General features: G+C 45.3%; 1 protein-coding gene across 5 annotated transcripts in view; it reads right to left on the reverse strand.

Moving 5' to 3' along the window:
* The window catches only part of Nedd4l (NEDD4 like E3 ubiquitin protein ligase), a 317780-nt gene that overhangs the window by 170910 nt on the left and 121020 nt on the right, over positions 1-25850 (reverse strand). Inside the window, exon 1 of one of the 5 annotated variants that reach the window (XM_060377167.1) lies at positions 15663-15739. The exons of 3 other annotated variants lie outside the window; for them this stretch is intronic. The gene's annotated coding sequence lies outside the window, so the exon portion shown is untranslated. Of the gene's footprint in view, positions 1-13810; positions 13978-15662; positions 15740-25850 lie in introns of those variants that run through there. One more of the 5 variants, XM_060377166.1, reaches the window with a different exon arrangement.

The following is a 25850-nucleotide window of genomic DNA, read 5'->3' on the forward strand; positions in this document are numbered from 1 at the left end:
GGGAGGGGGGAGAACAAACAAACAGCTCTGTGCTACCCCTTTGTTTGGCTGGAGCACCCACACCTGGTTGCTAGGGCTGGGAAATTAGCGGTGATTAAAAAGAGGCCAGCATCACAGAGGTGAAATCTTCTGAGAAGTGGTTGCTCACGGTCAGCAGCCAAGGTCGTCGCTGAGGTCGTTGTACCTCGTGTTGGCAGCTGAACTTAGTAACACATAAGTTTCTCAGGGAGTGCTGGTTTCTAAGGTGTGAAGTTGTCATGGAGAACAGCTGAGGACTGACACTGCGGGAGACCAGGAGAAGCCATTGGTGTTGGCGCAGCCTCAGGCGCAGTAGAAACCCCAGGATTGAAGGGGTCATGCAGAGAAGATGGGGCTTGGAACCACGTGACATGGTCCGAGTACCTGAAGATAGCCTGGGGACGACTAATGGTGACATTGCGGCCCAGTTGCAACAGAGACACCAGAATTCCAGAGATGCCAGGACCATGGGATGAGCAACAGGGACAGCCACAACTGTAAGGTGAAGCCGGTCTGAACCGATGAGACAGGCTATGCGTCCTGCGAATGGCAGAGCTCAAGAGGGGCCCAGAAGATTGAGTGAATCTCAAATGGAGGACATTGACTGGCATGATTTAATTTATATTGCTGGGTGTTGGTTTGCCTGTGCCCTGGTTCTAAAGCGAACTTTGGACTTTCAGAGTGGCCTTGGATCTTCAAAAAGCCTTTGGATATTTTAAGAGAGTTGAACTTTTAAAGTATTTGAATAGTTTTTAGAGATTGTGGGAATTTAAAAGTCATACTATATTTTATATTATTATATTAACACAAGATCCTGGTGACAAATCAGGAATTCTAACAGTGGAATATTTGTGTGTCAAGCTGACAAGAGGTCAATTGTGCCCCTTAGTATTTCATTTTGTTTTGTGGTTGTTGTCAACTTGAACAAGCTAGGGCCATCTGGAAAGGGGAAATCTCCACTGAGCAAATGGCCTCCTTAAGATTTTCCCGTAGGCAAAGTACATTTTCTTGACTAATGATTGATGTGGGATGGCTCAGATCACTGGGGTGGTGCCACATCTGGGCAGGTGGTCCTGGATGGCAGGCTAAGCAAGCTAGCTAGAAAATGGCTTCTGCTTTAGTTCCTGCCTCCAGGTTCTTGCTCTGGATTCCTGTCCTGACTGCCTTCAGTGATGGAGGTTGAGCAGAGAGCTGTAAGATGAAAGAAATAACCATTTTCCTCTCCAAGTTATTTGTGGTCATGGTGTTTTATGAAGCAACAGAAACCCCAACTAAGGCAAATGCTTGCCTTGCATTTCCATGCATCTGTCTTCGAAAGAACAGGATTTTTCTTAAAATGTTTACTGGTTGTTTTTCAAATCTAGCCCCCTTGACAATTCTCATTGGTTTTAGAAACCGCTTTTCCTTATAATTGATGTGCTCTTGGAATTCCAGGCACACCAATTGTAAAAGGGGATATCCTTGCTGATTACTAATTGCGTTTGTGTATACAGTTTGAGAGTCCTGACTTTTAAATATCTGCTGTTGTGATGCACACATACATACATACACACACACACACACACACATGCACATGCATGCACGCATGCACGCACACGTGTGGGTGTGCCTTTGTTAATTTTTTTTCCTTTCTAGTTTGCTTTTTTCAGACTTACTGTATTTGAAATATCTACTAACTGTATCAGCTAGCTTCCCGGCCTATGTTGTCCTGGTAAGTGCACCTCTCCTTTGATATATTAGTGCAACTGATGACAACAAGAGAAGTCCCCAGTCCTTAAACACCCCAGGTTTCCCTGGAAGGAGGCACTGGCTACAGTACATTAGCCTTTTAATAATGTGCTCACTAGTCTATTGGTGAACAAGTTGTTGTAAACTTCTTGCACAGATAATCATAGTCTACAATTCTTAAATGTATCAATGGGGCCACAGTGATGGCTCAGCAGTTGCTCTTACAGAGGACTGGGTTTGGTTTGCATTATGGTGGCTCCTAAAAATTAAAAAACAAAACAAAACAAAAAACCACTTCAAAGTGTATCAGTATTTTATTGTTTGATAATTTCAAAAACGCATATAATATATTTTTATAAAATTCACCACCCATTCCCCCACTTCTTATCCCCTCCACCATCTGCCCTGCCAAGGTCATATGCTTTTTATTTGTTTATTTTTTTAAATACCACCAAAGCTGATTCTCTAAGTGAGTTTGGAGTCTGTCTGTGCTTCACTATGTCTCTGAGTAGTGTAATTCCCAAACTTTGTGTTCTTTAACATTTAGCTAAAGTAGCTGGGGGAGGGGGCATGAAGCCATGCAGTCTGTCTGCCCTTTTCCATGACAACGCTCAACTGCCCTACTTGTCTCTTCTATAGAAACTGGTCTATCCAGCTTTACCTTGGTTCTTGGATCTGTTTTGGCCATTGGTATGTTACTAATGAATCAGCCCTGTGTTTTCAAGTGTGTTGGCTGGGGTTACGTACGGCACTTTCCCGTGAATTCTGCTACCCACCCACCATGTACCCCGTTCCTTTTCTCTTCCCATTAGCATTGCCTAATTCTTTTTATTTGTTTGTTTTCTGAGAAAGGATCTTGCTATAGAGCTCAGACTGACCTGAAACTCGGGATCCTCCTGCCCCCACATCTTTCTCACTCTGTTTTAAAGGACTTTGTTGAAAATAAGAAACAGCATTTGCTCATCACCCATGCAGGGCCTTACGTGTCTGACAAGGGCACTGGACTTGTACTTTCCTTCCTGTAGAACTCACCAAGGCAGAAAGGCTTGTGGTTGTGCATACATAAGGGAAGGGACCTTGTTTATACTGTTATCTCGAGTGCAAAAGGAATGTACGAAGGCCCTTGGGTTGCCAGACCAAGCCAACGTGTTCTAAGCCACTGATGGCTTTTCTGGGCCTGGTATCAGTGGCATGGCCATTCTCCCACAATGCTGTTCTCAGGGCTCATTCACTTAGTCACCCTTCTGGGTCCCTACTATGGATTCCTGCCTGTCATCCTTGGGATCAGGAGTTTTCCACTTGTCCTTTTGACTAGTCAGCTACCAGATTTAGTTAGCTTTTCGGGGCTTTGTTTTGTTCCTATTTTAACTTTCACCTTTATCTGTTAATTTCTCTGTCATTTGTTTGTTTTGCCAATTTTCTATTTGGTTCAACTTTCAAATTCTTACAGAGCAAACCACTCCTTAAGGTGATTTTGGATCCCCCAACCTTTAATGCTAAAAGGCAGCTTCCCTAGTCTAGATATTCTATAATATTAAGAATTTTCACAAAGAACAAGAACAAAAATTACCACTGGTGGAAACAAAAAGTTTTAAGAGTCTCTAGTTTAGGCTGCCCTAGAAAATCCGTACGTAGCCGAAGAACCTTGAACTTCTGACCCTCCAGCCTGTACCACCTGAGGGCTGGAATTACAAGTCTACACCTCACACATGGTTTCTATCAGATGAAAGTTTTAAGAGCCATGCAATTAGGTCAGGGTATGAGCACAAAGCTGGCCTTCTCAGAGCAGAGCAATAGTAAGCCAGTGGGACGAGAACAGCAACACGGGTTTAGCTAGGGTAACTATTGCTGTGATGAAACACCATGACCAAAAGAAACTTGGGGAGGAAAGGGTTTATTTCATTCACAGTTCCATCACAGGCTCATCACCAGAAGCAGTAAGAGCAGGAACTCAAGCAGGGCAGGAACCTGGAGGCAGGAACTGATTGATGCATAGGGCATGGGGCAGGGGGTGCAGGGCTGCTTACTGGCTTCCTCCCCATGGCTTGCTCAGCCTGCCCTCTTACAGAACCCAGGACTACCAACCCAGGGATGGTACCACCCACAATGGGCTAGGCCCTCCTTCATTGCTCACCAATTAAGAAAATGCTGTACAGGCTTGCCTGCAGCCCAATCTCATGGAAGCATTTTCTCAACTGAGGCTCCCTCTTCTCCAGCTTGGGTCAAGTGGACATAAAACGATCCAGCACACAGGCCAAATCTAAGCACAATCATCACCTCCCTCTCGCAGCACCATGGGGCTGTTAGCCTGCGTTCTACATTCTGGAAAAAGTGGTTGTGTTGTTAGACAGGTCTAAAAGAAATATATAGCATCTGCTGGTGGTATATGACTTTGATTCCATCAATAGACAGTCAGAGGGAGGCAGGGCACCGTGAGTTCAAAGCCAGCCTGTTCCACATAGCTGCTTCCAGATTAGCCAGGGCTAGAAGTGATAGCTATCATAAATAAAATAAATAGCCACAAACAAACACAGGCAAAAATAAATATAAACTACTCCCAGAACAAATCCTGCAGTCAATATGGATTTCTGCCTGGTCTTATTCAGCCCATCGGAGGACCGGGGAAACAGCAGTGTTACAACGCCTGATCCACACTACCCTGGGTTCAATACCCAGCACCACTTAAAAAAAAAACCACTTGTACCTGTACCTGTACCTAAATTAAGCTACTTCTGGACTCTGACTGGACAAAGACCTGCTCTTGGGACACTGTGTAAGCTTACAGCAGAGGAATTTATGGTTCGTGCTGGTAACTTGGGGGAATGAGAACAATCAGTCCTTCTAAAGCCACTGTACCCCCAGGTTCAGCCCATACACGCTGTGAGAAGAGACCTCATCTCAGCAGAAATGGACGCTGAAGGGACAAGGTCTATGTATCCCAGGCTGGGCTGTCTAAGAGGCTTGGACCTACCAGGAAGGCCATCTACAACCAGAAACCCCGATGCTAGACCCTTAATCCTCACTGCGGGGATTTCTGAGGTGTTACAGGTCTCAACCTGGCTGGAGGCATTTGAAAATGACGCTCAAATAGATTCACATTCATCCCAGCTCTATTAACTCAGAATTAGTTTATGATCTGGAAAGAGTTCCGGCCTCGTGCTTCCATTTTTAGACCCTATGACAAGAGAATGAGAAGGAAGCTCAACCCGCTTTAAGGGAATACATTTTAAAGGCGCTGACTCATGACAACAATTAGCATGCTAATAATTTATCTAGGAGCTAAGCAAAACCCTTTTTTCTGGCTGCTAGCCTGTACTTATGGCAGAAGCCCAAAGAAAATTTGGTATCGTCTATACTTCTTTCACATTTTTTTTTGTTGTTGTTTTGGTTTGGTTTTTTGTTTGTTAGGTTGGTTGTTTGGTTTTTTGAGGGGGGAGGTTGAGACAGGGTTTCTCTGTGTAGCCTTGGCTGTCCTGGACTTTGTAGACCAGGCTGGCCTTGCACTCACAGAGATCCTTCTGTCTCCCCCTCCCTGGGATCAAAGGTGTGTGCCACATTCCTGAACACTTTGCCCAGCATTCTCCAATAACAGAAATGTCACTGAGGTAACAACAAGTCTTTCTGGTGGCCACCAACCTAGTGTTCCTCGAGGTCTCCAGAACCTGTGAGGAAATAACCTCTTCCCTTCCGGCCGAATGCACTTCGTGGGGAAGGAGTCATAGCTCTACCTTAAGCGTAACAGCGTCAACAACTACATGCTCCCTGTTTATGCATCCTGTGGACCCTGACGGTCAGCCAGAGCCTGGACATGTGATAAAGTCCCCAGAACATACATTGCAGGAGGGATAAGGGCATCACTTCCAGGAAGCCCAGACATGCCAAAAGGTAGAGGAGAGGGCTCAGGAGCTCTGTACCATCAAGTCTCTCAGAATATACACTGGCTGGCTCTTCCTAAGACTGACACCTCAGATGCCTTAATGCATTTTTTTTTGCACTAGCAGCAGCAACAGATTATAAACAACTCCCACCCCCTTGTACATACACAAAGACCGAACTCCATTTACAGAGAGCAAATCCCAGCTCCGACGCGACAGACCAAGTCTCTGCCTGGACTCTTAGCAAACGCCCTTCCCCATTTTTCACAAAGCCTGTAGACAAGGCTACCCTGCAGATTTCTTGTCTAATGCTCTGAGGACTTCTTCATCTATCGCCATTCTTGGCACGAGCTATTAAAGCTAAATAAGAAGAGAAAGTGGGGGATGGCAGATCTGAGGTGTGTTTTTCGTGCACAGGATGGGCGGCAGGTGTGTGAGGAGACAGGCGTGTCAAGAAGCTTGCGTACAGGATGGGCATGAGGATGAAGTGCCTGAGGACAATGCCATGCTTCCATCACAACACTGCTGGTACCTATCATGTGCCCTTTAGAGGCAGGAATGGCACCGGTCCCTGCTTGCACATTTGGGCTGTAGAATTTGTCAAACAGAGTCAAGGACTAATATGCCACCATGTCTGCTTCCAATAGCCACATACTCGATACCCACCTCCCATCTCAACAGGATTCTGTCAGTCTGTACAAACCTGTCCTGTCACCTCTTCTTCATTCCTTGTGTGTGTGTGTGTGTGTGTGTGTGTGTGTGTGTGTGTGTGATACTTCTCCCGCTTATCTTAAGCTGTAAGATCATATCTCTAGGCAAGGCAGGCTGTGTGGCTGTCTCCCAAGGGTTTATGAGGCCAGGGGAGAATAGCCCAGTGCAAACAGCTTTTCAAACATGAAACAGGAGACCGGCTGCTTCTGACTGAGAAACTTGGTGTAATCTTCAAACTGACTTCATTCAGCCATGCTCCTATTGGATACTTCAAGCATCAGGTTTAAGAAGACTCATCCTAATAAGGGGGGAATGCTGGGATCCTTACTATAGTTCCTCGGGTTGTGGTTACCCCAAACCATAAAGTTATTCCACTGCGACTTCATAACTGTAATTTTGCAGCTGATCAGTCTCTCAGTTCCTAAAACCACTGGCTGTAAGCGGTCTCCAATGGTCGCGACCCACAGGTTGAGAACCGCTGGTGTAGGGAGGCCAGTACAGGGGTATTCTGGGGCATGGACACAGTGCAAAGGAAACACAGTGCAGAGGGCAGACAGTTGAGCCTACTCAGAGCAAAGGGAGCAGAAAAAGGAAGGAAACAGGGCTAAAAGAGAATCTAGTTAGCAGATTCTACCTGCATTTAAAGGGAAAGCTGGAAATGCCTTTTGGAGGTGGGTGAGTCTCTATCAGTTCTCTGAAAGCAAAGCCTTCAACCAATGACTAACGGGTAGCCCTGAAATTTCAAGATTCTGCCTCCTACATGCTTTCTATTCTGATTCTACAATTAATCATCTCATTTTCCTCTTCCAGTGGACACACTCCAGTCTCTCTGTCTCCCCTCCTCCCTTCCCACATCCCTCTAGCTGAAATAACCCAAACTCCCTAGCATTACAAAACAAACTTTCAAATATTATTACCACAAACATTTCCTCTAAATATAGCCTCCATAATGTTGAGAAAGGGCAAATGTCTTTGCCAGGTGACCCTATTTACCTTCCTTAATCTCTGTTATTCTATCAGCCAGTTGTCATTAGGACTCCTTGCCAGTGTTAGCCAGACTTGACTGCTCAGGATCCCAATGACCCACAGCTGACCAACTGTCCAAGCTGGATGGTGATCATAAAACCATATTAGTTTATCAGGATTTAGACACTGGTGCTATAAAGAGCAGGCCACATAAGCTTGCCATAGCAAAGAGGTAGAAGTATCTACAGCTGATTCTATATTGCCATGATAGATCTTAGAATACCACGTGGCTGATAAACAGTTAATAACTTTAACTCTCAGCCTACAGATTTTCTTTAAAACACTATACACACAGTTATTGTTCGTTTGTGTGTGTCTGTCTGTGTGCATAACCATGGACCGGAGAAGACGCTGGATTCCACAGTTAGAAGAGGTTGTGAGCCACTGGACCTGGGTCCTGGGACCCAACTCCCTTCCTCTGCAAGATCAGTGCATGCTCTTAAATGATGAGCAGTCTCTCTGACCCCCAGTCCAAGCCTTGTCTGTCAAGCTGTTCGCCGTCCACTGGGTGTTTGCATCTGATTTACATTCTACACTTTCTGTTCTTAGTCTCCTCCCCACCCCCCACCCCCACTGCATTCTATCTAATTTCAGAGCTGGGAAGCTCAATTTTTATCTCACAAAACAAGTGATGTCTCCTTTAGAACTTTGCATAGTATATATTCTGGATTCCTAGCTTTCTACATGTGACCCCAGCACCCTTCAATGAAGACAAAGACCTCTTATATAATGTGTGTTTAAGGCTAGGAAGGATATGGAAAACTCTATGCCTAATTTTAAAAAGACTGACTAAAGCTCAGAAATATATGCGATTCTCCTATGTCACTGCCTGCTATCACTAGACACGAATACCAATTAAAGCAACAAGAATCACATTGGTCTGTCTAAACCTATTTGGATTTGGTTGCCATCATCTGGTGAAAACCCTGCCCTGTGGAAATGTCAATGTGCCCCTTAGACTGTGAGCATCATGAAATCAAGAGATGACTGCTTTCTCCTTTTGCATTGCACATAGCCAACTTGCTTAGTAAGCAAAATGAGTTCATAAAACATACACTACAGTCTGTAAAGCAGAAGGCAGGCAGGCATGGTGGTGTGAACTCCACTTAGGTAACTGTGTTCCTCAAAGCAATGGTCTTTTCACAGTGGCCACCAGAAGGGGATCCACCTGCTCTGGGCTGACGAGTTGACACAAATCTCACGATCTGAGGAACTTCTTTGTGTTCTGAGTAAGTCACCGTACACAGTTGTTCTTTCTCGAACGTTACAAGTTTTTAGGGTCTGATTCACAATTCTTCCCAGACAGTCTGGCAAGACTGGGTTTCTCTCAGGGATGACGACCAAATGGAGAACTTACTTTAATTATATAAAAAGTAAGAAGAATTTTTGAAATGTTTTTATCAGCTATAGTTATGTTAGCATTTACTAATTTAGGCACAGATAGCATAGCATACGGAAAAAAGATCATCTGCTACTTAGTATTAAAATTGCCCTTTTATAAACAAAAGCAGCCCTCGCCTGATTTGTGTTCTTTTATCAACACTGGACGTCAGGGCACTGAAACCTGACATTCCCTGTGTTGTACACACTTGTCAACTTCGGTTCCTGCACTGGCCTCCTGACACTGCAATACGGAGACTAGAAATGCTGACTCCAAGAAGGCATGATCTTTCCTATGACAGCTTCATTACTTGAATCACTTTAGCTACCAAGTCTGCTTGTGCGTGGCTTAAAGAGCACTTTACAATTAAGTTCTTATTTAAGTACACATGGAAGCCCCAAAGCATCAGTTATTAACAAGTTTGTGCTCATGCATGCACATACATGGACCTCATGGCAGACGTAAAGCAAAGCTGTGGAACTAACGATACTTACATGTGTGTATATACAGGCAACAATGAGACTACAAAACTCCTTCAGTGTTCATGATGTGTTGGCTCCACAACATGAAGATGCTCAAAGCCTGTATGTCATACTGTGCCATAGTATTTACATGCAATCTGTGTACATCCTCCATAGAGATCACGCTATTAAGTATAATATACTTATTATACTCAATGCCATGTCAATGATATGGAAAGTAGTCTCCCTGTGTTACAGAGGCGGGGGGGGAGGGGGGTGACGGGGAAGAAGGTTCTAGACACTTTCAATATAGATAGTTTTCTCACTTACGTATTTTCAGATTTCCACTGAGTCTCTGACTGCTTGAAACTGTGGATCTGGAAGTGCATATATGGATTCCCCGAGGAATGCTTGCAGTAAAGAAAGCGGAGACACTTGTCAAACAAGAGAAGTGTGGGACTTCAGGGTGGCTAGAAAAGACAAGCTGTGCTCAAGGCACAAAGCAAGAATGGCAGGCAAAACTATCTAGAAAAGACCCCACGGCAAGAGAGGGCCGTGCTTGTGCCCACTCCAGGGAAAGTCTAGGTTGCACACAGACAAGCAGACTGGAAGTTGCATGTTGGGGGTAGGAGGGGAGTGAGAATCCATAGGTTGAAAAGGAGCTTGCATCGTCTCTGGTGACTAACTACTGCTTTGCCCCCTCCTGAAGGTGGCATCTGACCGGGACTTCCTCACAGTCACCTTCCTAGAGGAGGCCCCTTGGAACCCACAAGTGTAGGGCAGCGCCTGGGACCTGCCTGTCTAACAAGCTCTGCTACTGCACTTAAAAGAGTACTTTCCTAGACCCAAACCTAGCCAAGGCAGGGAGAGGGAGGGAGGACAGAGCAGAAAGAATACAGCTGCTGTGGTGGGGGAGGGTGGCAGGGAGGTATGTGTAAAGGGAGGGTCAGGAGATATGGGCAGAATACTGTCCTGACATTTCCCAGATCTCATGACCATCATGTGTGGAAGGGCGAACCTTCTCTAGTTTTCAAAACGTGGGGCAGGTACCCGGTTTTAGGAGCAGAGAGCTGCCTCTTCAGTTAGGCACTAGAGTGGGGTGGAGCGTGGCATAACTCTAGAGAGGGGGCAGAGCTTACTGTAGCCGTACAGATGGGGTCAGAGCTTAGCCCATCTCTGGAGAGGACTACTCGACTCCAAGATGAGAGGGAGTGTTTGTTACTAAATCCCACTAGAACGCCTGAATAACACCCGCTCAAGGCTGTTTATTACAGAACACCAGCCACACCTGGGAGCAGCCAGGTTTAGCAGATGGGGGCTGCTATACTTTATGTCATCCGTATGATAAAAGGGAGCTGGTTTAGGTCAAAAGGAAATGCTGGCTGAAACACTGTTGAAAGTCAGATCTTTACACGGTATCCCGGTATCCTTGGTTGACAGTAACGGGCACCTCTGGCCCTCTCAAAGCTACCCATGTGGAAAGCAAGTCAGTCCTCCCAGGAAGGACATCCATCATCGGCAGTTCACATACTTGCTAAGTCAGGCCCAGTCTGATCAGGTCACATCAAATATCTTCTTTGGGTCTGAAATTTACCAAAAAGCTTCTCTGGATACAGGAAGACACACACAAGTACTGCCACCATTATCCCATCCCCAAAGCTAGTTTAATCTAATTAAGGAGTCAAGAAGCATATGCATAAAAAAAAAAAACAAAAAAAAAAACTTTAAGATTTCTAAGAGCAGGCGGCATGACAATAAAAGGTGTCAGAAATGAGTACACAATTAACTGAAAAGTGAATTAATTAACAGGCAAAGTTGCCCTAAGAACTGAGAGGAGGGAGAAAAACGCATCAGCGGAGATTAGAAAAGGAAAGCTAACCTTTCTGAGCTGGTTCCTCCATCTCCAAAGGGAGGATGCTGCACTGCTTTAGCTCTAAGAGCAGAGCATCTGTTTCTGGAATTGCTCAATGCCCTTTCATGTCAGCCTCAAGCTCACACTGATAGCCACAGCCATGTGCCTGTGGTATCCCCAACGTGGGAGAGATAAGGCCCAGGCGGCTTACTGCTTCTCTCTGTGCCAATGAAGGCTCGCTCCCCACTCCAAACAGCTGGTGCAAGAAAATGTCCAGTCAGGGCAGGGCCTGTAGCTCAGTGGTAGGAGTTACCTGGAAGCTGCAAGGCCCTGATTGTCAACCCAACTATCACACAAACACATACAAATAAACACACACACACACCCTTGATAGTTATTGACAATCAAGCTGTACTAAAATAAAGCACTTTGCCAATAATTTGAACTTAAAAGATACTTTAAAAGAAACTTTTTATATTTATTAGAAGTTCTTTTTTTAAAAAAGATTTATTTATTATGTATATAATGTTCTGACTGCACATATGCCTGCAAGCCAGAAGAGGGCACTAAATCTCATTACAGAGCCACCATGTGGTTGCTGGGAATTGAACTCAGGACCTATAGAAGTGCTTTTAACCTCTGAGCCATCTCTCCAACCACTTTTTACATTTATTAGCTATTATTCTTATTTATTTATTCACTTATTTTATTTATTTGTTTGTTTGTTTTGATGGGTATTGGTGCATGGTTGCCACAGCAAGCATGTGGAGGTGAGAGGACTACCTATGGGAATAAGCTCTCTCCTTTTGCCACATCAGGTTGTTGCAGTGGAACTCAGGTCATTAGGCTTGGCTGTAAGTACCTTTACCCAAAGCCATCTCCCTGTCCCTGTCAAAGACACTTTATTTCCCAGAAGCTGTATCAATGACAGCTCTTTCATTTTGTTGACAATGCCCAACTGAGACAGACAGACAGATAGACACACACACACACACACACACATACACACAGACACACACACACACTGTTTTACTCCTTATAAACAGACCACCCTGACATACTCTTCAATGTCAAGCTCTTAACCCCAGCAGTACAGACACTCTGGTCTGAACACATGTGATAGGTCCCTCCTACAGAAAAGCAAAAATTAGAAAAGCAACAAGCTTCAACCCTCAGGTGCCCACCAACTTCCCACCATCCTCTTCTCCCTCAAAGTGTGACAACCAAAGAAAGCCTCCAGGAAACCACCACATGTTGGTGAAGGGGAAAGAACTGCCACTATTTGAGAGCCACTTAGAGCAACTAATGATAAGTATACACACAGAGAGACCAATGTGACTGAAATGAGTATTAAACAACAACCACCAAAAAAAATGCCTGGGAAAATGGGTCAATGAATAAAGCATTTGCTATGGGAGCATAAGACTGGAGTTCGGATCCCCAGAGGGAAGTAAAGCCAGGTGAGCAGTGTGCAGCTTCTAAGCTTAGCCGTCCTGCAACAGGAGAGGTTCAGACAGAAGAGTCCCTGGAAGCCTGTGGGTCAGCGGGCCTGGTGCGCACAGCAACAAATGAGGTGGAAGGAGACAGGTGACATCTAAGGATGTCCTCTGGCCTCCACCTGCCGGTTGTCACACGTAAGTGTACACAAACCCCCTACATACACAAAATCAAAATCACAAATTAAAATAATTCTCAAAGCCCTATATTAGAATATACAGAAAAAAAGAAGAACATACAGACCAGTGTTTATCTCTGAAACAGTCACTAAATCAGAACAAAGATGCAAAGTCAATGTTTTGCTCTCAGCTGCTGGATTATGACACTTTCTTGGTTTTGTTTATTTTGGTGTTTTGAAACAATGTCTCATATAGCCAGGTTGGCCTTGAACTTGCTTCACAGGCAAGGATGACCTTGACCTCCTCATATTCCTGCTTTCAGCCCACAGAGTCCCAGTTTAGTGGCTAATCCAGCCTGTGGGAGGCAGAACTTGACCTGGGAAAGAGGCCAACACAACTCATGACCGGCCCACCCACACCCGCCTCAGAGGACCGCACGGCCCAAGGATCATTCTGCTACCCACAATTAACCCTGGCCCCATTCTCTAAACCACAGTTAAAGGTAGGGAAAGTGGGGAGATGCCTTTGGACAGGGTGTATAAATTAAACGCCTTATGTAAATGTCTCCAGATCTCGTATCTGCCATCCTGCTTTTTCAGAGAGAAGGTTAGAGATGCGTGCCTCAACATTCCACAGGGGACAGTGATAAAAACATTCCCAAGACAAACCTGAGAGACTGCACATAGAAGGCTTTTATTTAAAAAACAAGCAATCAAGCAAGCAAGCAAGCAAACAAACAAACAAACAAAAAACCCTAAACCTACCTTTAGTGGATATCCTTGAAAAACTGCAAAGGGGATGTCTTGTTTCTGTTACTATAAAAGCTATTTGTAACCTTATTTTAGGCATCCCTGTGAACACACAGAATCATCAGTGCTGTCCTCAGGTCAGAAGAAAACACTGCTGTGCATTCTCCTCACCCTACAAGTTCAAAGGGCATCTAGACAGCCCAGCCATTTCCTGAGAGTGTCAATGAAAGACAAGCAAGAGCAGATGACAGCCAAGCTGTCTGAAGGAGACCCGAGCAGTCAGTTACCACACAGATGGGACACACCATCATTCCATATCACCATCATCTGCGGTCACCCTGCCACCTCCCACGGTGCCTGTGGACCTCACCCCCCTCCCCACACCCGAGCTACCTTCGAGTCCTCTGGTGGGCAGCTTGTAGCTGCTGTCTTCTCTAGCATCTGTAGTTCTCCTCCTACCTCACCTGTCCCACAGGTGAGAGAGCACGGAAAACTGGCTCTGCCTAGTTGCCACAGGTGGGCAGGTGGCTGGCAGGGAAGAAGTCCCCAGAGGAGGGCACGAAATTCCACTTGAGCGGTCCCGAGCAGGTTAGAGTCATTTACGCTAGAGATCATTAACCAGGTGCTTAGGCCTCTTGGCAAGAAGTGAGAGTTTGCAAGTTGAAGGAATGTTACCCAGCACACAGTTTGGGTCACCAAGAAAAGAGTACATTCGTGTTCAGGCAGAAGCAGAAAAGAGGTGTTACCCCTGGCTGGGGGCAGAGAGGACACTGATTTCTTCTGGAGCTGCCGGGGTCTGTTTGCTACTCCAGCTCCCTTATGGGGGACAAGTAATACCCCACGGGGGCGGGGAGAATTATACATGGGTGAGAAGTGCTAGGTTTTTTTGCTCACCAATTTTCAAATTCCTTTCTGGTGGCAGTTTTGGCTCTATAACCTCATATCACCCACAAGAAGAATGGTGAGTCCATCTAGTTATTAAGCTTCTGGTTGCCCCACATCCAAAGACCCAATACCACATAATTTGCAAGGAAAACAATCCGCCACGAAGCAAGAAGGGTCAGAAGTTCAATTTCACATGTTACAAAGGCCCATGGTTCTGAAGATTCCTGACAAATGTTTTGTTTTCTGACGTGTTTCAAGCTATCCCCACCAGATTAACTTCTTCCTTCTTCCTCACCCACAAGCCCACACAGAACACACATGCTCTGTCTCAGCCTTTGTGTGAGGTGTCCCCCAAATGCATCCTTGCCCTGGTCTTCCATTCAGCATTACATAATTTTATTTTCCTCAAATTATATATTTGCCATAAAACACGTTTGTGACTAAAACGTGACTCTCTCTCTCACTCTGTGTGTGGGATGGGGGAGGGGGAGGGAGGAGAATGAACTCCACACTGCTCCAGCTCTTGCAAGTGACCTCATGGAAAGACAGCTTAAAATTAATTCCTGTGTCTTTCTAAATGGCATTTACATAAGTCCTCTTTAACTTGGGAGTAAGGAAAATATAAAACGCCAATCGCACCTTCTGAAAGGGGGGATAACATTTCCATTCTGAAGACTGAGAAATATGAGAAGACAGTGAGGAAGGATGGAGTCACTGGGCACCTCACTTCCCGATTTTGAAACTTCCTGACAGGATGCCTTTCTCCCCAGAAGAGCAAAACAATTAAAACATGTGAACCTTTGTGACCACCAAAGTTAGGAACCAAAGGATTTGCCCCCTCGTACTTCCTGTAAAGTCACATCCTAGGAAGTAATCTCCAGGGATCTAGAGGTACACCTGTCCCATGACAACCCAGATGACCACACCAGCCCTGCTTTAAATTGAAAACAAATACCTAATGAAGTCTAAAAAGAAAGCTCTGTCCTTATCTCAACCTAGAATTTTGTACCAAATTTCTGAAAACCGTGTGACAGAACCTTTCACCGTGTCTATTTCTGACATTTAAGGAAAACAGCAGTGACAAATGCAGTCATTTATTCATGGGGAGGGCACCGGAGAATTATCGGTATAGCCACTGTACACTGGGAAGAAGCTTCAGGCAAAATGACAGAGGTTATGCACATAAGGAATGAAGAAAAATTATTACAGTATACTTTTTGATACAGGTATCAAGGCATGCTAAAAATATTCAATGAGAGAGGGAGTATAAGTTCAAAGACTCTAAATTCTAGCTCACGGATCTACGTGAGAACATTCTGCATAGATCAAGAAGAGAGAGAGAGCGTTTGCCCACACTTACCAGATTCCAGGCAGGAAAGCCTCCTTTAAAAAGGGAGAGGGAGAGAAAGGCTGGTCTAGATGCAGATGGTTGGTCTGTTTCCCCTAACAACAGAAAGAATGGAAGAGGAATCCTGGTCTCTCCAGTTCCCCACAGGCAGTCAACAGCCTGGAACTGACGGGCGGAGCAAGGTGCTGGCGGGGAGGGCTCTGGGGCTACAGCCCAGGTAGGCAGAGCACCCTCAAGCTGTGTCGTGCTGCCTGTGCAGAAAGCTGTCTGGGCTGGAAGCTGCTGCTGCTGCCTGCCTGTCTCAAACCAGGAGTGAATTCAGATGTGGGGAAGATAGAACAGCTCATCTCAGAGCAGCCCAGCCAATGACTAGAGGAGGAACTTGGTGGATTCCAGAGACACAGAAAACAACTCAAGCTCTGCAATGCTGCCCTGCAGCCAGACTTCACTTTGGAAGTTGACAAGCAAGTTTGAAGAAGTGTGGCCGTCTGCCCCCAGTTGACCTGGAACCCCAGAGTCCCTGAGCCATTTGGAATGCTTCTTTTACAACGAAGGATAGTGTTTTCTAAGTATCTATAGTCATGTCAAGAAGAATACATAAAGGAACAAGGACACCCCACCGTCACCACCATAGTGTTTCCTAAACGTCCACACCGACTTTAGGAAGAATAGCTAAGGGAGCAAGGACACCCCTCCAGACATTTTTAAATTTATTTATTTGTAGTTTATATGCATTGGTGTTTTGCCCGCATGTATGTCTTTGTGAATGTGCCGGGGCCCTGGAACAGGAGTTACAGACAGTTGTGAGCTGCCAGGTGGGTACTGGGAATTGAATTCCAGGTCCTCTGAAAGACCTGCCAGCGCTCTTAACCACTGAGCCATCTCTCTAGCCCCAGACATTTCTTATCATCCTCATAGAGAAAAACAATAAATAAACCTTCATTTTTATTCACTAACACTGGCTGGCTTTTTAGCTTAGCTGACACAGCACATTTCTGAACCACTCTGACCCTCCGCAAATGAAGCCGTAGATGTCCTTCCTGCCCTGTGCTGAGAATCAGGAAGATCGTGGTGTTCTTGAGAGCAGCATTCCGCCCCAGGGTTCTTTAGACCCCACTACATTTCCTCATCCTTTAGCACTGAACGGCTGTCTTGAATGAGCCCCTGCTACTTCCTTCCCCTCCCCTCAAGAGGCACTGCATGGGTGGGCAGAGCTCAGGCCTAGCAGATGCAAGGCCCTGGCTTTACCCCCAGCACGGCTAACTAAACAAACCCAAACTCCAATGCACATTCACCGACACAAGACATTTCTCCCTTCACCAATGTTCCCAACATGTTGGAGGCCCCACTTTTAAATTCAGTTTTGAATCCAATGGCCAAAGAGAGAGAACCCATGACCTCTCAGCCTCAATCCCGCCTGGGACACCAAGTTGAAGCCAAAGACAGAGGGGGCCTTTGCCCAAGGCTCAGTGTAAATTTCCACTTCAAAGCCAGAAACATGCTCTGTTCCAAGGGCCAAGAAGGCAGAGAGTAGAAGCTAGCTGCCAGCAGAGTCAGGGGTCTTTCCCTCTGAGACATACTTGAGGTCAGGGCTTACAGATGGTACCACTCTTTAATGATAAAGATAAGGGAGTTGAAGAGGATGCTAGAGCCTACCTGGGCCAAGAGACTGCCACCCCCATCTGCTGGTGGCCCTTGCACACTGCAGTCACGAATCCTATTCCATCTTCAATGCACGCTGGAGAGGCAGCCATGGAATTCCTGCTTTGTCACAAATACTTCCTGAGAGCCAGCTCGGCTGCTCAAGGACCACTTTCATTCTTCCCCATCAGATCTTATTTCCAACCTTCATTTTTTTTCCCCACACTTAAGAAATTTCTTTTTCTCCCTCCCTGCCTAACATCTGGGAGTGTAGTTATGAAACTAAAATTCTCAGCACACACGGAGAAAAAGAGAGGCGAGAGCCAGTATGCTCCACACTTAGAACAGAAAGAGCCGCAACACTGCTGAAAGGAAAAAGGCATTCCCAAGTACACTGATGAAGGCAGCTGAGGATTCTGAAAATACCAAAGAAGGGAACACCTTGGGACTGTGTGTGTGTGTGTGTGTGTGTGTGTGTGTGTAAGACACTTGGGGGTTCTCAAATTTTGTTCTGTGCAACTGGAGAATGTGTTGGCAATGAGTTACACTTAAACAATGTTCCTAACCATGTCTCTTCTTGCATCCATTCATCCCTCTGAACCATCCAATGTCAAGCAAGTTATATACTGCCAATACCAAACTTTGGAGGGGAATTCTCAGAAGTGAGGACTGTGTGTGGAGAAAGAGGACTTTAGGAAATTCATATTTAAGAGATGCCGCTGAGTCAAGGCTCTTAAAATGATACTGTGCTTTATAAGAAAGTATCAGGAGAAGGCACGATTAATGTAGGTTTCATAAGCAGCTGCCAGAAGGCCCAGGAGGCTGGCAGTGGTATAGGCAGGGAGCAGCCGATGGCTGGAGTGTATCAGAAGAGGATGGTGCTGGGCAAGGAAAACGGTAATTGTCAGAACTTCACACCATGTAAAAGGTCCTGTTTTGTAAGCCACATCGCCCCAGTAAGTATTGTTTGTATATTATTGCAAATACAGTAATAGAAATCTCATTCACAAAAAGCTTAATTTTATACTAAAGCAATCAAGAGGTAAATTTCAGCAGCTCTGGTTTCCAATCAGAGTAGACATATAAAGTGGCACCAGGAAATAGTTCATTTGTAAAATGGCTTTGATCAGGAAGTCCAGTTCAACAATGGTCTCCTTCTCTGCAGAAAAACATTTCTCTGATGATTGGGTGAGAGCCATACCTATTAAGAGCGAACATTAAGAACTTAGTTAAAACTGGGCAGTGGTGGCTCACGCTTTTAATCCCAGCACTGGGAAGGCAGAGGCAGACAGATCTCTGTGAGGCCAGCCTGGTCTACTGAGTGAGTTCCAAGACAACCAAGGCTACACAGGGAAACTCTGTGTTGAAAAACAAAACAAAACAAAACCCCCACAACAACAACAACAAAAATGTAGTCAAAGATCACACTATAGTGTTTTGGGAAAGTGGAAGAAGTGTGTGATCCCTTGGGTTCCATGTCCTCCCCAGCTGGCTAAGTTTACAGTATAAATTCCCTCCTAATTGAGGGGGCCTTAACTCCCATTAGACAGCTGTTGGTTAGCACCAGCACACAAGGGCCACCACTGCACCCTGGGATATCATGGTGTTCTGGCTACTGTTGTGGTTTGTAGGTGTCCCAGCTGGGTAGGACCACTGGTTGCTTTCTCCCTTGGCATCTTGGATAGCACCTTGTAGTACCACAAAAGCTAGTCCTCAAGAGGAGGCCTCTAAGTCACATCCAGCCCAATTCTTCCAAACCATTGTATTTATATATCTACTTGTGTATATGTTGTATGTTTGTGTGACAATATTAATTAAGGACAATGAAGCCACGAGTTTAAGAGCAGGCACGAGGGACACACAAGAGGGGATGGGGGAGGAGGGGACTAATGCATAAATTTCTACAAATAAAAGACAAAAGAAGAATGAATGAAGACGAAAAGAGAAATACAGCTCAGCCAGGTGTGCTCCCACACCTATAATTCTGGCACTTAAGAGGATGAGGCATCAATTTTGACAGCCTGAGGCAGGTGGATTGAGAGCATCAGACTGGGCTACATAACAAGGCACCATTAAAAGAAAGAACAAGAAGGAGAGAAAAAAGAACCCAGATACCTGCTCCTCTCCTGTGTATGCATATACTCATAGTCTTGCTTTCTTCTTAGCTTCTGATTTCAAAAGTGTGCAGCTAACCACAAGTTTACCTCCAAGGCCAAGGCCACAACACAGGCTGCAGGACAACATCCACCAATCAGTTGTTTAAAACAATCAGAAATGAAGCCAACAGAAAGAACACACTGCCGTGAGCCCTGGGGAGCTATGTACACAGCCTAATACAAAGTCATAAGCTTAGCTAGAACATAATATAATTGGGGGTAGGGAATAGCTCTATAGCTCGGTTTTCTAGAATGAATTCCCTATACATTCTGGAGTGTGAACTCTACAGATGACAATATTATGCCCTAAAAAAATAACGGACATACCCAAGAATCTGTACATATAAAATTCCTTAAAGGACAGCAGCAAAAACACTTGGATAGCTATGATCTATGTTCATGGGCCAAGTTGAGCGCAACTCAGCAAGAACCGGTTCATTTCTGAAGGCCCACAGGCACGCTCTTCTTCTCACGCCCCAGCACCCTGCGAAGTGTCAATGAGCATGAGGGGGGGCCTACTGAACTCCACTGGAAGACGCGGACAAGTCCGTGGGCTGCATCACCACCCACTGGTGGGACAGAAAGCAATGTCTCTGTTTGTTTAGCTAGAAAGCAAAAACACCATGAAGACACAGTCAAGTGAGAGAAAGCCAGCCCGCAAACACCACTGAGGCGAGTGGGGACGTGACAAATCCTCACCCTGATAAGCTACGAACTAGACCATAGAACTAACCAACCCTGATGATTCTCGTTTTTCATTAAAACAATTTGGGGGAGACAGGGTCTCTCTACGCAGCACTGGCTGTCCTGGAACTTGCTATACAGATCGGGATGGCATCGAGCTCACTGTCTCTGCACTCCACGCGCTGAGATTAAAGGTGTGTACCCCAGTGCCCAGCTGGTTAAGACAATTTAATACCTTAACCTTACCTAAACCAGCAGGTCTACCATATGGAACATCCCTGTCATTTTCTCCCTGTGCTAGTGACAAATGGTTCACTTTGCAGGCAATCAGGAGACCCCGAGTCAACGAATTATTTGTGATCATGAACAGTCACTTAGCCCCTTGGTTTCAGTACTCCTCTGTGTTACAGTGACAGATCACTCCCTCAGTTTTAGGACTTACGAGTCCAGGCTTGAAAAGCCAGCTCCACCACTTGTCAGGCTCCTTCCATATGTTTCTCAGTCATTATACTGTTGAGATTTCCCAGACAAATCCTGGTGAAGGCTTGTTTCACTCTGCCCATTCTGGTCACAACTTTCTTAAGTATTCAACAATGGCCATGGTCTAAGCTATAATATGACTGACCATTCTGAATACATGAAGCTCTAGCTTCAGGTGGCTGAACTATAACAAGCACATTTCACCAATAAAAAGCTTTAAGCTGCTACAGAACAGCGCCAAAATTGTCCTCAGCAATTTACTAATTACATTGGAGCCAGCCTTCAGACAGTCTAGGCCAGGGAATTTAGCCACGAAATCCAAATAAACAGAAACAGTCTGAATTCTGAAATAGCAGCCCCTGAAGCCCGGCCCTGGAGCTCAGAACTCCAACACAATTCTGAGCACATTCCATTACTTAGCTCCCCTTGGTAAAAAACAAACAAACAAACAAACAAACAAACAAAAAAATAACAAGCAGGCTTCTGATCTAGAAGCAAGGATGAGTACCAGCTTCAGTCCACTTAGAAGTCCGTTTGGGTCGATCGGCTCTGTGCTCCACACCACTCAAGGGCACAGTAGGACCTATCGATGCTGAAGTGCAAAAGCCCACCCATGAGAAGAACCACAGGGTCTCCCTCAAGTGGATGACTCGATCTCCCAAAACTAACACAAACCTTTCTAATTCCAATGAAAGCAACGGAGATTTGTTCCTTGGCCTTTTGGTTGGATCCCGTACAGTGCTACAGGCTCTTTACAGGAAAACTGGTGTGTGTGTGTGTGTGTGTGTGTGTGTGTGTGTGTGTAGGTGTATATACACATACATAAGAAAAGGGCCTACAGAGATGGCTCAGTGGTTAAAGGCTGACACTGCTCTTGCAAAGGATCTGAGTTCAGTTTCCAGAACCATTATTTGGAAGTTTGCAAACACCCGTAACTTCGGCTCCAGATGATCTAACAGCCTTCTTCTGGCCAGGGTGCTCACAGCACTCAAGTGTACACACCCCCACACAGACATACACACTTCCACATATTTAAAGTAAATTATATGTGTGCACGTGCGCGCGCGCGCGCGCGCGCACACACACACACACAAATGAAAGCTAAACACTCAGAAGCCCCTTGCATAAGGCAACACAGTTCTGACATTAGTGTGTTGGCAATCAGAGATCCTCATTTCTGTATTGCATGTTTTATTCACATGCAGCTTATGCCCTACTCTAGGCTACAAAAATGATTCCAGACCAGTAAGTAGTTCTTTATAACAAACACCATCTTCAAAATTTATTTTTAGTTCTTTGAGAATTTCGGCAATGAGTATTGATCACGTTCACTTTCCCTCCCTTCAACCCAGATATCCCCCTTCCCCACACAACATTGTATTCTTTTTGTTTTATTCTCCCATCAAGGCCGACTGTGCTAAGCAAATATTCTTGGATTGTGGCCTTCCCCTGGAGTATGGCCGGCTTATTTGGGGCCACACGCTGAGTGAACACTGTCCTTCCTTTCTCAGCGTCTGATGACAGCCAACAGCTTCTCAGCCAGGAGTGGGACTCCATACTCCACTCCCCTCTCCACGCTGAGATTTGGTCTAGCTTCGGCTTGTACACGTGTCCTGTACATGGTGTCACAGCTGCCCTGTGTCCAGAAGAAAATGTTTCCCTGTAGAGGTCCATACCCCCTTTCCAGCCCCCTTTCTGCAGCAATCCTGAGCCCTTGAAGGAAGGTGGACAGAATATCAACTCGCTTGGACTGAACATTCCTACACTGCCATTTTAATGGCTTTATTTTGTTCCATTATTTATCATAATTAGACGCAACATTGGACAATATAATGAGATATTGTGATGGCTCCCAAAAGCCATGTTTTGATTGCTTGTTCTCCAAGTGGTAGCACTGTCTTGAGGGGTCATGGGGCCTTTAGGGAGCTGTGGTCTATGAGGCACAAGTGGCTCACTAGGGTTGGACCTCTGAAGTTCATATACTAGCCCTGGCTCTGGCCAGCTCACCACTTCCTGGCCCGCCAAGGGAACAACAGCCCTCGTGACAAGCTGCTGCTGTCATGCCTTCCTTGTCACAACGGACTGCAGGATGTCTGAAACTGGGAGTCAAAATCAGCATTTCCTCCCTTCACTTGGTCTGTATAAGGGCACTTAACAGCAATCGAAAGTGACTACAGCAGATGACAAGGATGCAACACGGCCTTCACCATTTCCTTACAGTGTGTTCCTGTAGCATCTGTCTTCAGGTCAACAGACACACAGACTTCTCTCTCTGTGTGTTTGTTAACATTAAGTACTATGTTTACTTGAAAAAGAAAATACAAAATGCAAAACTAGCTGTACACTACTACCAGGACAAGATGTTAATATTTTATAGGACTTTAAATTTTCTTAAATTTTTTAAAGAGTTAATTATTTTTTTAATTTTGACTGTGTGTGTATGTGTGTGTGTGTGTGTGTGTGTGTGTGTGTGTGTGTGCGTGTAAGTACAGGTGCCCACAGCGGCTAGAAACACTGAATCCTCTGGAGCCAGAGTTACAGGCAGTTCTGAGTCACCAAACTTAGGTACTGGAAATCAAAGAGGAATCCTCTTGAATAGCGATACGTGTTCTTAACCACTAAGCCATCTTCCAGCCTCTTCCCCCCATTTTTGTTCTTAAGACAAAGTCTTGCTGTATATAGCCCAGGCCGCCCTTAGATTGTCCTAAGTCCTAAGCACAGGAATTCCAGGCAGGTCTCATCACATCCAGCTCCAAAGGCAGTGTTTTGCTCTGTACCATTTCCAGTGTTTTCTAGCCATGTACACAGCCTTAGTATCACTTACCACAACACACAGGATAAAGAAGTGATGTGGACTCCAGACTTATTCAGAAATACTGAGGCCGGAACCCAAGTCTAAACATGAAATTCACTTATGTCTTATACACAGCTCGAGCACGCTGCCTGAAGAACATTGAATTAACTTCACTGCACCCAAGTCTTTGACTATAGCCTGTTAAATGAGATTAATTGGACAAGTTTGTGCCTGTGGCATTATATCAATACTCAGATTTTGTCTGTGGAACATTTCTTATGTTTAAGATTAGGGATGTTCAAACTGAATCTTTCCATGAACATATACACACACACACCCTAAACAAGCAAAACATTCAAAAAGATGTCTTGCCCAAAGGAATGATTAGCTTAGTTTTATTGAAATGAATTTTGAGAGGATTTGTATATAAAATATTCCACCAACTTAAGTTTAATATAAACTGTTAAAATTTTATTTAATAAAAATATAAAAGACTATTTTTGTTGTTGTATGATCCAATATGGAGTATATAAAGGTTAAAGTAAGGACAGATGGGAAATGGATGCACAGGAGATGTCTTAGCTTAGGTTACTATAGCTGTGGTGAAATACCATGACCCAGAGAAACTTGGGGAGAAAAGGTTTATTTGACTTACTCCTCTATATCCACTGTCCATCAGTAAAGGAAGACAGGACAGGAACTCAAGCGGGGTAAAGATCTAGAGATGCAGAAGCCATGGAGGCGGAAGCGTGCTGCTTAGTGGCTTGCTCCTCATGGCTTGCTCAGCCTTAGGATGAACCCACCCACAAGGAGCTGGACCCTCCCACATCAATCACTATGTAGGAAAATGTTCTACAGGCTTGCCTACAGCCCAGTCTTATGGGGGCATTTTCTCATTTGCAGTTCCCTTCTTTCAGATGATGTTAGCCTGTGTCAAGTTGATTTAAAATTAGCCAGTAAAGGAGACACGACCATGGTGTTTCTGATGCATGACTACCCCAGCACTGTCTTTCGCTCTTGGGCTTACTACCTCCTTTAAACTGTTGTGGTTAGTAACAACCTAGGCGTGCATATAAAAGAAAACAGCCAAGCTACTGACCAAAGAAAGAAGAACCCCAGACTCACCAGGAAATGGTCACGGCTCCAAGTCAACAGCTTAATCCTATTTTATGCAGTTTGTTATTGAACTTGATAGCTCCTTATGCTACTAACCATCAAATGTGCTCCGCTCTCAGGCAGCCACCTGGAGAGCCCCCCCCCCCGCTTCACCCCCTCCCTCCCCACTTCATCTCCCCTCCCCCCCAGTTCAAAAGCGCCTAGGGAACTAGTTAAATGTATCTGGAACGAATCAAGTCTTAAGGCATGCCGAAACACACTGTTGTTCACTTAACTGCGCCACTGCTGGCAGTTATTTTCTCCCCCTGCTATATTGTTTCCTCCTCTAGGGTGTAAAGGTTGTTACCTGTGGTTTGGAGTTTGGTCAGAATGAGGGAAGAAAAAGCCCCAGGGCGTTTAGGGGCTGTAGAGTTCAAGGTGGGAGCTAGCCAGACAGTGCTGAACTTTAAAGACAAAAGAGCCTGCCGTCTTTCAAACAGCAGGCTTAGTGCAGAGAGAGAAAGGCAGTAAAGATCTGATGTGGGCTTTATGCGGTCTAAAAATAGGCATCTGCAGAGAGTGGTTTCTTTGGGGCCTGATTTTAAAGATTCTCAGGAGGTGTCATCTGCTCACTGCCTATCAGAAGAGGACAAAGGCTTCCTGGGTTGTCTGGGAGGACTGGAAACCCAGAGAGGGGGCCCTGGGAAGGTAAAAGAAACATCTTTTGTTCCCAGTCCTCCTGCCGGACAAAAGGGACTGCAGGAGAAGGTCAAGGCTTGGTTTCTGATTCAAGGGAACGGTACTGAATAGGAGCCAAAAAATTACTACATGCTTCTATCCCAGCACAGCAGACTGGAAGAAGGTATACATGGGACTTCAGTAAAAAGACCTGGGTTCATCTACTCGCAAGACTAACAAATACGGATCCGGATCGCTTGTGCAAAGAGACGGTCTCTTCTGTGCCACAGCAGAAATGCACATCTGCCTACTATCCATTCTTCAAATGGTACCAGAGGCCGCCAGATTGCAGCAGGCTCTACCCATCGATGTTGTACAATGATACAATCATGGAAAAGGTCAGGAGGTAGCACAGAACTTGACAGAACAGCAGTAGTGTTATGCTGAACGCAGGCCATGCCAGAGTCAAGGATGCAAGTCTGGTCCAGCCACTTCTGTAACTTTAGAGCCTTTGGGTAACAATTCGCCTTTCTGAGTCTCAGTTTCCCCAACTGCAGAGCTGAGCTCGCTGTGGCTCCTGTCCCCGACTACCCATGTCTTATCCCAAGCCGTTTAAATCAGTTTTTGGGATGAGACCCCAGTGAAACATTTTTGATGGCTTCCGTGAGGTCT

Source organism: Meriones unguiculatus, chromosome 2, assembly GCF_030254825.1.
Source record: "Meriones unguiculatus strain TT.TT164.6M chromosome 2, Bangor_MerUng_6.1, whole genome shotgun sequence".
Classification (NCBI taxonomy): Eukaryota; Metazoa; Chordata; class Mammalia; order Rodentia; family Muridae; genus Meriones; species Meriones unguiculatus.